The sequence below is a fragment of the Anas platyrhynchos genome, chromosome 2 (genome assembly GCF_047663525.1).
Source record: "Anas platyrhynchos isolate ZD024472 breed Pekin duck chromosome 2, IASCAAS_PekinDuck_T2T, whole genome shotgun sequence".
In the NCBI taxonomy this organism is placed as follows: Eukaryota; Metazoa; Chordata; class Aves; order Anseriformes; family Anatidae; genus Anas; species Anas platyrhynchos.
The window spans coordinates 39,583,409-39,595,963 of record NC_092588.1 but is presented as its reverse complement, the minus strand read 5'-3'; the positions used below and the strand labels follow the sequence as shown (position 1 = coordinate 39,595,963).

The window sequence follows — 12,555 nt, the reverse complement described above, 5'->3', positions numbered from 1 at the left end:
TATTTGAGCAGAAAGGAATTGGAGAAAGGAGAGAGCAAGTAAGAGATAACATAGGATCATTAATATGAAATGTTTCTGAGGAGGAAGCTCCCCTCCAGGTACAGCCTGGTCCTCAAGGAGAGCCTGGTGGCCTGGGCCAGCTAGAGGCATTCCCAGGGTCCAGCACCACACACACCTCATCCTTAGAGCTCACACTGCCAAAACCTGCCCTGGTGTGCCAGTCTCCTTCCCCAGGCTTTCACAGGCAGCAGATCCCATGGCTCAGTTGTTGTCAGCTCCCAGACCCCACAGGCAATGCCTTGCCATGCCAACAGGATGCTCTCCCCAACCCCTTTCTAGAAGGAGCAGTAGCTCTCTGCCAAATTTCTCTCTGAACAAATTTCCACCTCTTCCCTTCTTGTAAGAGGTGGCCCCAGTCCATCAAACTCAACATAGGGTAAAAAGAAACTCTTCATCCCAACAAGTGGGATCCTTGGGTTAAGAGATTAATAAAATGTCCCTACAGCAGAGAGGGGTTATTACCTCTCTGTGTGATACAACTACATCCATTGCTGGAACTGTCCGATTCTGGTGTCACAGAGAAAATGGCAAACAGAATGAGCTTTAGAAAGAGCAACAAGAATAATCTGTGCTCTGGGAAGTCTGATTTAGATACCAAAATCCGAGGTGCTCAGCCATAATTTGGCTAAGCAGTAATTCAGTCACAGTCTAATAGTGCCAACATGGGAAAAAAGATTAGTGACTGGGGCTGGCTCTTAAATTTTTCAAGGAGAGAAGAAAACAGAAGAAAGGGGAAAAAAAGAAGAAGAAAAGCAGATGAAATAGAAGCAGAAGCTAAACAAAATCAAACCAGAAATAGCACATTCCTAGCAGCAAGGGTGGATAATTACTCACTGGAACAGTTTGCCCCTGAGTGTGGAGACATTAAGTCCTTAAATCAAGACTGGATCTATTCTCCTCTATCCAAACAGAAGTTCTGGCCTTTATGCAGAACTCACAGAGTGATTTTTTTTCTTCTTTTTTTCTTTTTTTTTTCTTTTTTTTTTTTTTTTCTGACGTGCATCACCCTGAATGTCAGACCACATGATCTTCGCATTTTGTTCTGCACCGTCAGTCTGTTTATGGACCATATGATCTTCATATCCCAGTTTGGTAAAAAAATGCATGCGATGCTATGTTGATTTTTTTGTGCTACTTCTGTTATTGTTTATTAAGAGGGTTCTCGAGTGCCAGGCTCTGCTCAGGTTTTCCCCAGCTCTGTTGGAAGGGGCAACACAGCTGTGCCTCCAAGAGGGTGATGCAAAGCCCCCTGCCTCCCAAAAAGGAGTCTGATGCCTTGGGTAAGACTTTGTGGCTCACTCTGCAGGGCATGAGAAATGGTGGGTGCTACCAGTGGGATTCAGGACCAGCAGCTCACTGAGCAGGAAGACAACTCAGCTAGCTCAGAGGAAACACAGAGAGATGTTTCTTTAATTCTACCTCTGTTTGGATTTTTTTATTTTTTTTTTATGCAAATGATGCTACCTCTGGACTTATAGCTCCAAACATGCTCTTGAATTAGACAGCAAGGTGTCTAATTTCAAAATCGAGCCAGGCTCCCCCTAGCATTTTAAAATGAAGGAGCTGACAGCTCTGCTCAGCAGCAGCAGTTCCCTATCAGAGGGCACTCAGCCAAACCCAGCTCTTCTTCAGACCCCGGAGCATGGGTTCAAACCCAGTCTGGTTTAGACAGTAGATAACTTTGTGAATGTCAGCATTTTCCAAATCTTGCATCAAATATAGTGTCAAAAGTCTCGTCGGACCGTGAAAAAGCAATTAATTAGAAATAGATAAAGTTTGGGTTTTGATTCCACTGGATGTATAATTAGTTTAGCTTCTAAAGTACATATAGAGAGCAAATACATCAGTGCTTCCCTTTCCAGTGCATTATCATTATTTTTTATTTTTTTCTTTTTTATTTCCTGAATCTAGGACTTTTCACACATCAGGTGCTTTCTATCATTGTGTTCAAATCACATCTTAAAAGCCCTATTTCAAATAGATCTTTATGGCTTATTAACTACAATGTATTTGTGCCTCTTTAATTTTAATTGTGCATATGCAACCTGTGCAAAAGCTTCTCAAGGTAGGACACCACCTAACCACATACTTTCAAAAGATTGAGCAACAATGGTAAATAGCAATAATTATTTCTATTAGCGCTGGAAAAATGGTGAGGGTTAACAGTTTATTCAGAACAGACACAGAAGTGTCTAATTTTGTAGCAGCACAAGACTACTTTTCTGAGGTTAGCGTTCAGAGGTTGGTCTCATGCTGGTCTTTTGACGGAAAGATTCTTTTTTGATTTATGGCTGAACAGGCACAAAGAAAGCATGTGCACAGTAACTTTCCATTGAAATTCAAGGGAGCTCTTAAAAATAATTTTGGAGAGGTTTAGGTGGTAAAGCCACGAACAGCTGCATTAGCAACTCTATCCCATTCCTCCTCTTTAATTTTCAGCTGATATAGAAATGTGGGAATTGTTATGCTAGAGGTGCTGTGCAGTGCTATCAACCACTATCCAGCAACAGCAGTCGCAATATAAGATTTAAGAAATTCTCAGCAAGTGCAGGTGGGATAGGTGTCCCTCATCATTGTATCTCCTCCTGATCCAATAAAGATTAGCCTATGCATGAGTTTTTTCTAGGTATTTCAGTCAGGTTTCTAGGTTATCAGTCCTTATAATCACTTCCAAATCTTTTTAAAGTCCTGTTTTTTTTTTTTTTCTTTCTGCTGCTGTGAGTTCTACCTCACAGGCTTCTGGTTCCACCACTCTTTTCTGAACTTTCTGTCCCTCTCCCTAGTACCTCTGATTGTATTAGAGACAGGGCTGCACATTTGGTTACGGCATTATAACATCTGCAGCCTTTATCGCCCCATTCTTATCTCTGTGGCATATCCTGTCTTTTATTGACTGCAGTCAGCAGAGCCTTAATGGAGCTACAGCGAGAACCTGGCCTCTTTGCTGGGCTGATAAGGTTAATTGAGAATGCTCTAATGTCTGGGTAGTTCATGCTTTTCAACAGCCATGATTTTACATTGCTTAACACCGTAATTCACTTGCCATCATTCATCTGAGTAACTGAGGTCAGAATTCCTCCTCAGCCCTTTGGTTCCCCCAAGTCACTCACCTCATCTTTTTCCCAGAGATCACTCTTTCCAAGTATATGTATGTATAATAAACATTGCATTAACAATGTATTAACAAATACTAAACAAGCTGATATATCATAACCTAATCTTAACCACTGCTTTCGTGATGGCTTCTCCACCTGCTCCTCTCCCTGAAAACAGGTCATGGGAGGCTGGCTACAAGAGACTGCAAAGCAGCAGCTTTGATGAGGACAACACAAAGCCACCAGCCCTTAGCAGCCACCTCTAAGAAAGGCAGCCAGTGATGAGCAACACAAGCTACAAGTAAGGTGCTACCTGTTATCAAAATATGCTACTTTGCAGCATCATTATGTCTCCAGTTTAAATTCTAGGTATGGACAAGATAGAAAAATATTTATTTTATTTTTATTTTTTAAAGCAAAATTAGCAAAACAAATCCATGCACTCCTACAGATATGTTCAGATCCTTTCAAGGATTTTAGTGTGGGACTGGGGTTGGTAATACTATGTTGCCTGCATCCATCTGATCTGACAAAATATCAGGAAGCAGTGTAATAGAAACTTTATTTAAATATCTATGACCGTATTTAAGTCTTTATCAGGCTTTTCATAACAGTAAAAAATGTATCATCATTTTTTCTCCCAGCACTGAAACTGTACCAGTATTTTCTAAGGCCTGTGGTTTGTGTTCAAGTATAAAACAGCTCATATTTCCCTCTCACCTAATGCTGACCTTACACTTAAACTGCATTCTGCACTATTGAACAGTAGGAGTGTTTCCTATAAGACTTGGAAAACCTGCATAGACTTGGGAAAATGACATTTAATCTTTCACATATAATAAAGCTCTTGGGAATCATAGCAGATAGTTTTACATGGAAATCTGATTGCCGGAGGAACTACCTTCATTTTTCTGAACAAACAGGCATTCAGAAATATAGCAGAAATGATTTCGATCAAGTTTTTCCAAGCTAAAGATATAAAAATCACTAACAAAATTGTTATGTTACTAGTATGAAGGATGGATAAATAAATAAATAAAGCATCAATTTATTTCACCCAACAGACAAATATGTATTAAACCTTTTTGGGGTACATCAAAGTTCATTTCACTTCTTGTTGCTTTCAAGCTTTTTCCATGCAAGGGCATTTTCTATTTTCCACCTATCCCTCTTCCAGATGCATGGATATGCATGGAAAACTATGCAGAATAGCTGCAGATTCACTGGAGAAAGGAAAGTTGGTTGATCCAGGAGTTTCATCCCAATTTTTCATGTTAGAAATTCCAGATATATTCAAAAAATATTGGCCCTGTCTTTTAAACCACTGGACTGTTTGTGCTTGTAATGGATTGTCTGCATTGCAGATGCAGAAGCTGTTGCTGGTCCGGGCAGTGTTTTCTACCAAGCTTCAGAGCAGAGCAAGTGACTGAATCACACTGGCATGACCCTGGCTGTAAAACGTGATTTTGGGGCAGCTGACATTGATTCTTTCACCTGCCTTCTCCTGCCTTTGCAAGCTGGCACGAGGGTCCTTTCAGCATGCATCAAGAGCAGTGCTGTGACTGAGTTGTGAAACACCTGGTGTAAGCAATACCAGAAAAGGGTGTAAGCCTATCGGGGACATCTGAACATGGCACCTTTTCAAAATACCAAATGACCCATGCTAGCTGATTGGGTTTACTACAATATTTCATTAGGACAGAAGAACAGATAATGGTTTTCTTGTTCTGGGAAAACACTTTTTTTAAATTCACTGTTCATTCCCAAACCAGGTCAAACAGTCAACAGAGAAAATTTCTTCAACATGGTCACCACTAATAGTAAGAAAGAATGGGGTTCACTGAAATATTTGAGCATAAAAGTGGTTCATTTTTGTTTGACCATTGTATTTTTACTTTTCTTCAATTTCAATAAATTTGCCTAAATAAAAGCAATTGCAGCATGATTTTTTTGTTTGTTTCTTTCTTTTGAAAGCAGAGTTCACTTCAATGAATACAGAATATTTTTATAAAACTGGGCCCATGTGAACCGCATGAAGTTCAACAAGTCCAAGAGCAAGGTGCTGCACTTGGGATGGGGCAAGTCCAGATGTGAGCACAGACTGGGAGAAGAACTCACTGAGAGCAGCCCTGCAGAGAAGGACTTGGGGGTTCTGGTGGACAAAAAGCTCGACATGAGCCAGCAGTGTGTGCCTGCAGCCCAGAAGGCCAACTGCATCCAGGGCTGAATCAACAGAGGGTGGCCAGCAGGGAGATGATTGTGACCCTCTGCTCTGCCCTTGTGAGGCCCTACCTGGAGTGCTGTGTCCAGGTCTGGGATGTGGGGCTGTTGGAGTGAATCCAGAGAGGGCTACAAGACGCTCAGAGGACTGAAGCACCTCTCTTCTGAAGAAAGGCTGAGAGAGTTGGGGATGTTCAGGCTGGAGAAGAGAAGGCTCCAGGGATACCTCGTTGCAGCCTTCCAGTACTTAAATGGGTCCTATAAAAAAGGATGGAGAAAGACTCTTACTCGGTTCCATAATGATAGGACAAAGGGGAATGGTCTTAAACTAAAAGTGGATAGATTTAGATTAGACGTAAGAAGGAAATTTTTCACTGTAAGGGCAGTGAGGCACTGGCACAGGTTGCCCAGAGAAGCTTTGGATGCCCTTTCCCTGGAGGTGTTCAAGGTCAGACTGGATGGGGCTTTGAGCAAACTGTTTTTCTGAGTAAAAAAGAGTAAAACGTTAAAAAAAAATAAAAATCTATCTTTTCTCTTTGATTGAAACTCACTGTTTGTCAGTCTTGAATATAGTTTTGCAAATCTTAGAGAGCTTTCATATCATTATGATTAAATCTGCTATTTTTCATTTGCATAAATATTTTACCAACTGCTATAGTTTCAATGGTTTTACATCAGTTTAGGAACAGTGTGTCCTTGGGAATCCTTTTTATAAGGTTGTATAGATATACTTAAAACAGACACAGTAGAAAATGCATTGCCAATGTGTTTCATGACTATAGCAGTTTTACTACCATTGCATTTGATTAGGCTGGTTTATTCATTCCAGTTATCCTTTTCAAGGTCAAAAATCAGTCCTGCAACAGCTGTTTTCAGTGTACTTTCCTGCATGCTAACCTATACCCTCCCAATAACAACAAGTCAAATAAAATGATTAACCGTGCATAAACAAAATGGTGATGTATTATAATCACAGAGAGAAAAAGAAGTTGCTACTTCCTGTAAATGTAAAGGGATGTGCTTTTCAATAAAGTAAAGGGAAAAAATGGCACCAGTCCCAGTTTTTCAAGGCTGTATGTATAAGGATCCATTTATCACCTCAGTGACAGAAGTTCTGGAACTCCTGTCATTAATGCTGAAGCAAAACACATTTGAATGTCATGTCAATAAATCACTTGCCAACTAGAGGATTGAAGGGTTTTACAGTTGTTAATCTGGCTAGTCTGGGAATAGAATTTACACACCACTTTCATTCATTACTAGGACAAAAATGAATCCAAATTATTGCTATCATAGAAAAAAAAAGAGGGAGCCTCGGTGTCAAAGATGATTAGAAATGCAGAATATAGTTCAAGTAACATTGTTTAATAAGAAATGTATCATATTTTGATGAAGAGTAATGTGCTTGTTTTGCTTGTTCTGTTATACACATAAGTGTGCAGAAAAAAAAAAAAAAAGAAATAAGAAAAAAAAAGACAACAGAAAAATGAATATTAAAAAAATAAAAATAAAAATCATTGCGTAGTGCTATGTTTTGTCAAGAACCAGGCAAAACTAATGGGTACTGAAGCACGTTCTGAAAATCAGCTAATCAAAGCTATTCCTGGCAAAGGACGGGGAAGCGTTGCAGACTTGCAAGCCTGTAAGTTCAACATCTGTCAGCAGTTCCCTCTCTCCTATGAAATGGAGGTCAAACATCAGCACATCACCTTCCTGTAACTGTGTCAGTAAATCAAGAAGGGCATATGTGATTGGATGTCTCAGGCAAGAACAACTGCTTAGGCATTACTATATTAGTTTATGCACCATTTATGTCTTTCAGTGAATATAATACAATTTTATACAGCAGAAGGCATCATCAGAGAAAAAAAAAAAAAAAACAAAAACAAACAAACAAACAAAAAAAAAAAACAGAAACCAAAAGAGCTTCTTCAACAAGCATTTTTATAACAACACTTCTATTCTAATTAAAAGTAACAATATTCCTGATCTTCAAAACATGAGAGATTCAAACACCTTTCCTCTGCTCCTTAATGCTATCCGTCACCTCTCATTTGGAGTCAGGGAGACTTTGAGCACAATAAGTGTTCTCCCAGAAGCTTTCATTTTTGAAATATGTAATGTTTTTCATGGAATAAATAAACCAATATACTAGAATTGAGGCATAGTGGACAAAGAAAAGGAGAAGAAATATGTGAATGCCTGCAGCGTAATGCTATGGTTCTACAGATGTGGTCGCAAGCAGTGTGAGCATATTCTGAAGGTGTTAAGTGCCATCTACTAATCTCTTGACAATTTCTACTTCCTCCTAAGCTCACAGCAAGGATGAGGAGGTTAGTCAAGGCATAAATGTGCATATACCATCCAGTGGAGAAAGAGAGACAGGTACGCTATACCAGATAAGGTCCATGAATTCTGGTATTTGCAATCCAGGCACTGGGGAGGCTCAGTGCTTTTTTTGTCAGTCCTCTTCTACAGCAAAATAAGGGTAGGGTGCTGATCTTGAATTAACATGTGACACAGTAAATGTGCAAAATATGGAGTTGATATTGATAAGTCTCATCCATGCCAGCTTTATAAAGTAAAATTGGGGAAAAAAATGGGTTCATCAAAGTTAACATTAAACTCAATGATATAGCTCAATTAGTCATGGAAGATTAAAGCTTCAGGCATGATAAATGGTTTCTGAATATTTATCTGAAGTGTTGATGTTATACAAAAGAATAGATCAGGACTAGAAAAATATTAGAGCAACAAACAAGTGTTTGTGAGCCATGCAACTTCCACCCAAGGCCTTCAGACTGGGAAAGTGTCCACACCAGCCAGAGCAACATGACAGTCAGAGGCTGAATAGGATTTCAGGAATGAGCAAGGACTACTCACCCCCAGGGAAGAGAAGAGCTGCTGGAAAAGGTAAATTGCCTCCTAGGGCATCCAGAGACACTGCCCCCATCCCTCTGGGATGGTGTTCTTTGCTCCTCATGCACACATATTCAGCTTGGCAGGGGGACAGCCTTGACCCTAAAAATATTGAAAGGAGAGATTTCACTCCCCTTGGAGTGAAACAGCTTCTTGTTTTTTGTTTTTGTTTTTGTTTTTGTTTTTGTTTTTGTTTGTTGTTTTTTGTTGTTGTTGTTTTATTATTATTATTATTATTATTATTACTAATTATTATTTGTTATTATTATTTTTATTTTTATTTTATTTTTTTTCTTCCTATTTAAGTATAAGGCACAGTTTCCTCATAGTTAAGATCATGAAATGTGGAAAACTTATCAGTGCAGAAGAAATTCTTAAAATAAGGCCTTGTTAATTACAAATTCATGAGGTCTTCAGAGAGGGGAGTGTGTCAGAACAGCTTACTGAAGAGAGAGTATCTTATAAATAAACATTATATTATACATATTCATTCCTTTATTGGTATATTATTTTTATTAATAGGTCATATGAGAGAACAATGATTCTTGAGGGAGCAATTAAAAGGAAGGTAAGTTGTTACCAGATTTAAAAGACTATGTTAAACATACATTTGATAGCAAAACATGCTTAAAAAAAATTGTAGTGAGTAGTTCTGCTGAATTATTTCCTAGTACTTCTCATGCCACAAAGAATATTGAAAATTTCTTGTTGTGTTGAGCAGAGATTAGGCTGCACATAATAGTCCTAACAAACTTTACAAGTTGCACACGTAACATAAGAGGATTTGGTGCAATTTCACAAACATAAAAGGGTCTTTTCACCATTACTAACCAAATTTAACTTGCAGCACCCAGAACATTGTGAAAGGTCTAATTCCCTAAGAATCAGGCATTGTTTTTCAAATGAACTCAATGAGGGTACCTTCTTGGATAAACTGGCATAAACTGGAGTTCATTAATATGCTTCAAATTATATGCAGTTTTCCTTTGAGGTGCATGTTATAGTAATGAAAATTCTAAGAAAAGCTGTCATATTTAAAATGTTTACTGCAATTGGTATCAAAGGGGATGTTAATGATTGGAAATATGTACATGTTCATTTCGAGAGAGCAATTAGGTTTTTAGTTGAATATTAATGCATGCTTGGTTTATGAGAGAAATTTCGTAGAATCGCAGAATATCCCAAGTTGGAAGAGACCCACAAGGATCACTGAGTCCAACTCCTGGATCCATGCAGGACCACCCAAAAATCAGACCTGGGATATCTGAGAGCATTGTCCAAACACTTCTTGAATTCCAGCAGGCTTGGTGCCATGACCACTGCTCTGAGGAGCCTGTCCCAGTGCCCGACCACCCTCTGAGTGCAGAACCTTTCCCTAACCCCCAGCCTGACCCTTCCCTGTCCCAGCTCCATGCTGTTCCCTCGGGTCCTGTCGCTGTCCCCAGGGAGCAGAGCTCAGCGCCTCCCCCTCCGCTCCCCTGTGAGGGAGCTGCAGGCCGCCATGAGGCCTCCCCTCAGCCTGCTCTGCTCGGGGCTGAACAAACCAAGGATCCTCAGCCACTACTCATATGTCTTGCCCTCTAGACCCTTCATGATCTTTGTAGCCCTCTTTTGGACACTCTCTAAGAGTTTTATGTCCTTTTTATAATGTGGTGCCCCAAACTGCACACAGTACTCGAGGTGAGGCTGCACCAGAGGACAATCCCTTCCCTTGACCAGCTAGCAGTGTTGTTCCTGCTGCACCCCAGGGTATAGTTGGCCCTTTTGGCTGCCAGGGCACTCTGCTGGCTCATGTTAAGCTTGCCATCAAACAGAACCCTCCAATCCTTTTTTACAGACTCGTCCCACAGTCTGTACATATTTCCAAGGTTGCCCTGTCCCTGAAAGTTCCCAAGGAGATCCAAGAGGCAGACATTCAGTGCTAGAGAAGTGAAGTTAGCTCCCATTTTTGACCTCTGACACACCCAAAGGCTGTGAACAGTGAGCAGATTGAAGGGAGGATGAATGCAGTGGCAGAAAGCACTTTAGAACAACCTAGATTTAGCTGACAGCTTTTTGGAGGGTGCTTAGTACAATGCTTATCATCCAGTTGTAATGGCCTTTAACAAGCAAACATTTACTGCTGAGGTTTTCATTTTAGGCTGTCTCTGTTATGAATAGAGAGAAATAGGCACTCTTAGATGGAGTTCATCTGGCTTATTTTAATGGATTGCTGAGAAAGGGGTGAATTGTCCAGAAGTACATATTCCTTGTCAGAATAATTTGTGCTTTGGTGAAATGAAACCTACCTTTCCTCTCAGCTTTGGGAAGAAGAGATTCCTGAAGAGAAGCCCGGCGTGGAAAAAGTGTGGATGGCTGTGGGTTGGTTATTTGTTTTAGTGGCTTTGACCATTATTTAAGCCTCTGCTGTGTAGTGCATGAGTATTATGTTTGATGATGACAGAAAGTGTCAGATTCACTGCGTGTGCTGCACAGATGGTCCACAGTAACCCCGATTGTGTCACATCCACTGCGCACAAAGAGGCCACTTGTACCGTACATATGCAGGAGTTTTGATGCCTTCCTGAAACATCAAACTCATCTCACACATGCTGAAAAGTTGATCCAAATGTAGCATGAAACCTGTGATGCAGAAACTATTCCAGCTTGTTTTTTGTTATCCTTAAATCCTGGGCAAATGTACGCTCCTCAAATTCCACCATACGGCTCTTCCAGAGATCCAACAGGGCATATGTAGGGAAATCCAGACACTAGATAGCCCTACCATTACTGTTATTAGGACAGCAATACTTCAGAGGGATCAGTGAGCTAAACTACCATGACAGCAGACGCTTGGTATAGCAGAGCTGCAGAAGGCTGTGTCATTGCAGGAAAAATGCTTTGAGGATTGATTTAATCCAGGGTCTTAACAAAGGGCATGCTAGAAAGTCATATAGCAATCCTGTTCAAGAGTGAAATTTCATCTCATATTTGTCCCAAAAGAATAATGTTTTTTAAAAGTTCTGCCATTATCATTGAATTTAAATAACTTTTCTGTCAGCTAATCAATTTTTACTGTTCTAAATCTGGCTGCTTTTCTTCGGTTATACAAATATTTTGCATCAGTTCCGAGAAAAAAACAAAACAAAACAAAACAAAACACCAAAGCATTAAATATTATATATAGTGCTGCTATTTTAACTTTATAGTTAGAAAGAAGAAAAGAAGCACTTTTTTTTTTTTTCACAAGATGACAGTTTCTCCCCATCTTTTGACCAGCTGCCACTGATATTTTGTCACCAGAAAATGCTCTGTTTTTTTCAGTTTTGTGCAGTTCAGAAGATGTATACAGTGGTAAATCAGCATGAGGTTCCCTGACACTCTAGACTTGTTCCTTTTTAAATTATATACAAGTCAGGTATTTTGGGCTATCAAGTGTTGTATGATATACTAATGTACGACTGTATGACATTGATAAGATTCCATCTGAGATTCTACTTTCTGTTTCGGTCAACTACCAAAATACTAGAAGTTTAAAACCAGTTTACTCAATTACAGGAATACAATCTTGTTCATCTCAAAGCCAGTCATGCATATATGTGAGTTTTGTCAGTGTGTCTAGTGGAAATAACTGTATGGCTAGATTTAGGAGTGAGAGGTAAAGAAAACCTTATTGACTGGCTTGTGGCTTGGGATACTCTTTTGGAACCTGGAAGACCTGAACTGGGTGTTTTTTCCTGCTATAAGAGCACTTCAGGAGAGTGCTTTAACCATTCCACTGAAGTATATACAATGGGGTTTGTGAAGAAAGACTGTAAAGCCAACAAAATTAGGTTTTATGTGGTTCTTAAAGACATGCTGGATTAAGGCAAAAACAATCTTGTTCAATCAAAAAAGTGGGCTTTCACTTGCCTGAAGAAGAAGGAACATAGGTGTAATTTATTGCTGTATTCTGTGAATGATGTTCACAGCTATCTGTATTCTCTTCCTCAATTTTTTAAAGCTGTCCTGATTGAAAATGAGAAGTTAATAATTTTGCTGTTTCTTGTTCTTCATTGTGAAAGCAGGTAACAAAATTCACTCATTTTGGTTCAAAATATTCTTTAAACTTATTTGACTTGATAGTGACAAAAATTTAGCCAAACTTTATCAAGTAAACCAAACAATGAATTATGATGGACCTTGACAGATTTACGCCTGGGATTTTATGATGTGCTTGTGACAGCAGTGGCCTTTCACAGAACTACAGAACCATCAAAGCTGGGCTTCACGCTCCTGTATT

General features: G+C 39.5%; 1 long non-coding RNA gene across 1 annotated transcript; it reads left to right on the top strand.

Annotated features, from left to right (window-relative positions):
- The first annotated feature begins 1,208 nt into the window (after window positions 1-1,208).
- Window positions 1,209-6,500, top strand: LOC119716113 (uncharacterized). Its single transcript, XR_005263825.2, has 3 exons — window positions 1,209-1,340; window positions 3,334-3,456; window positions 5,133-6,500. It is a non-coding gene; the product is annotated as an uncharacterized lncRNA (long non-coding RNA).
- Window positions 6,501-12,555: the final 6,055 nt, after the last annotated feature.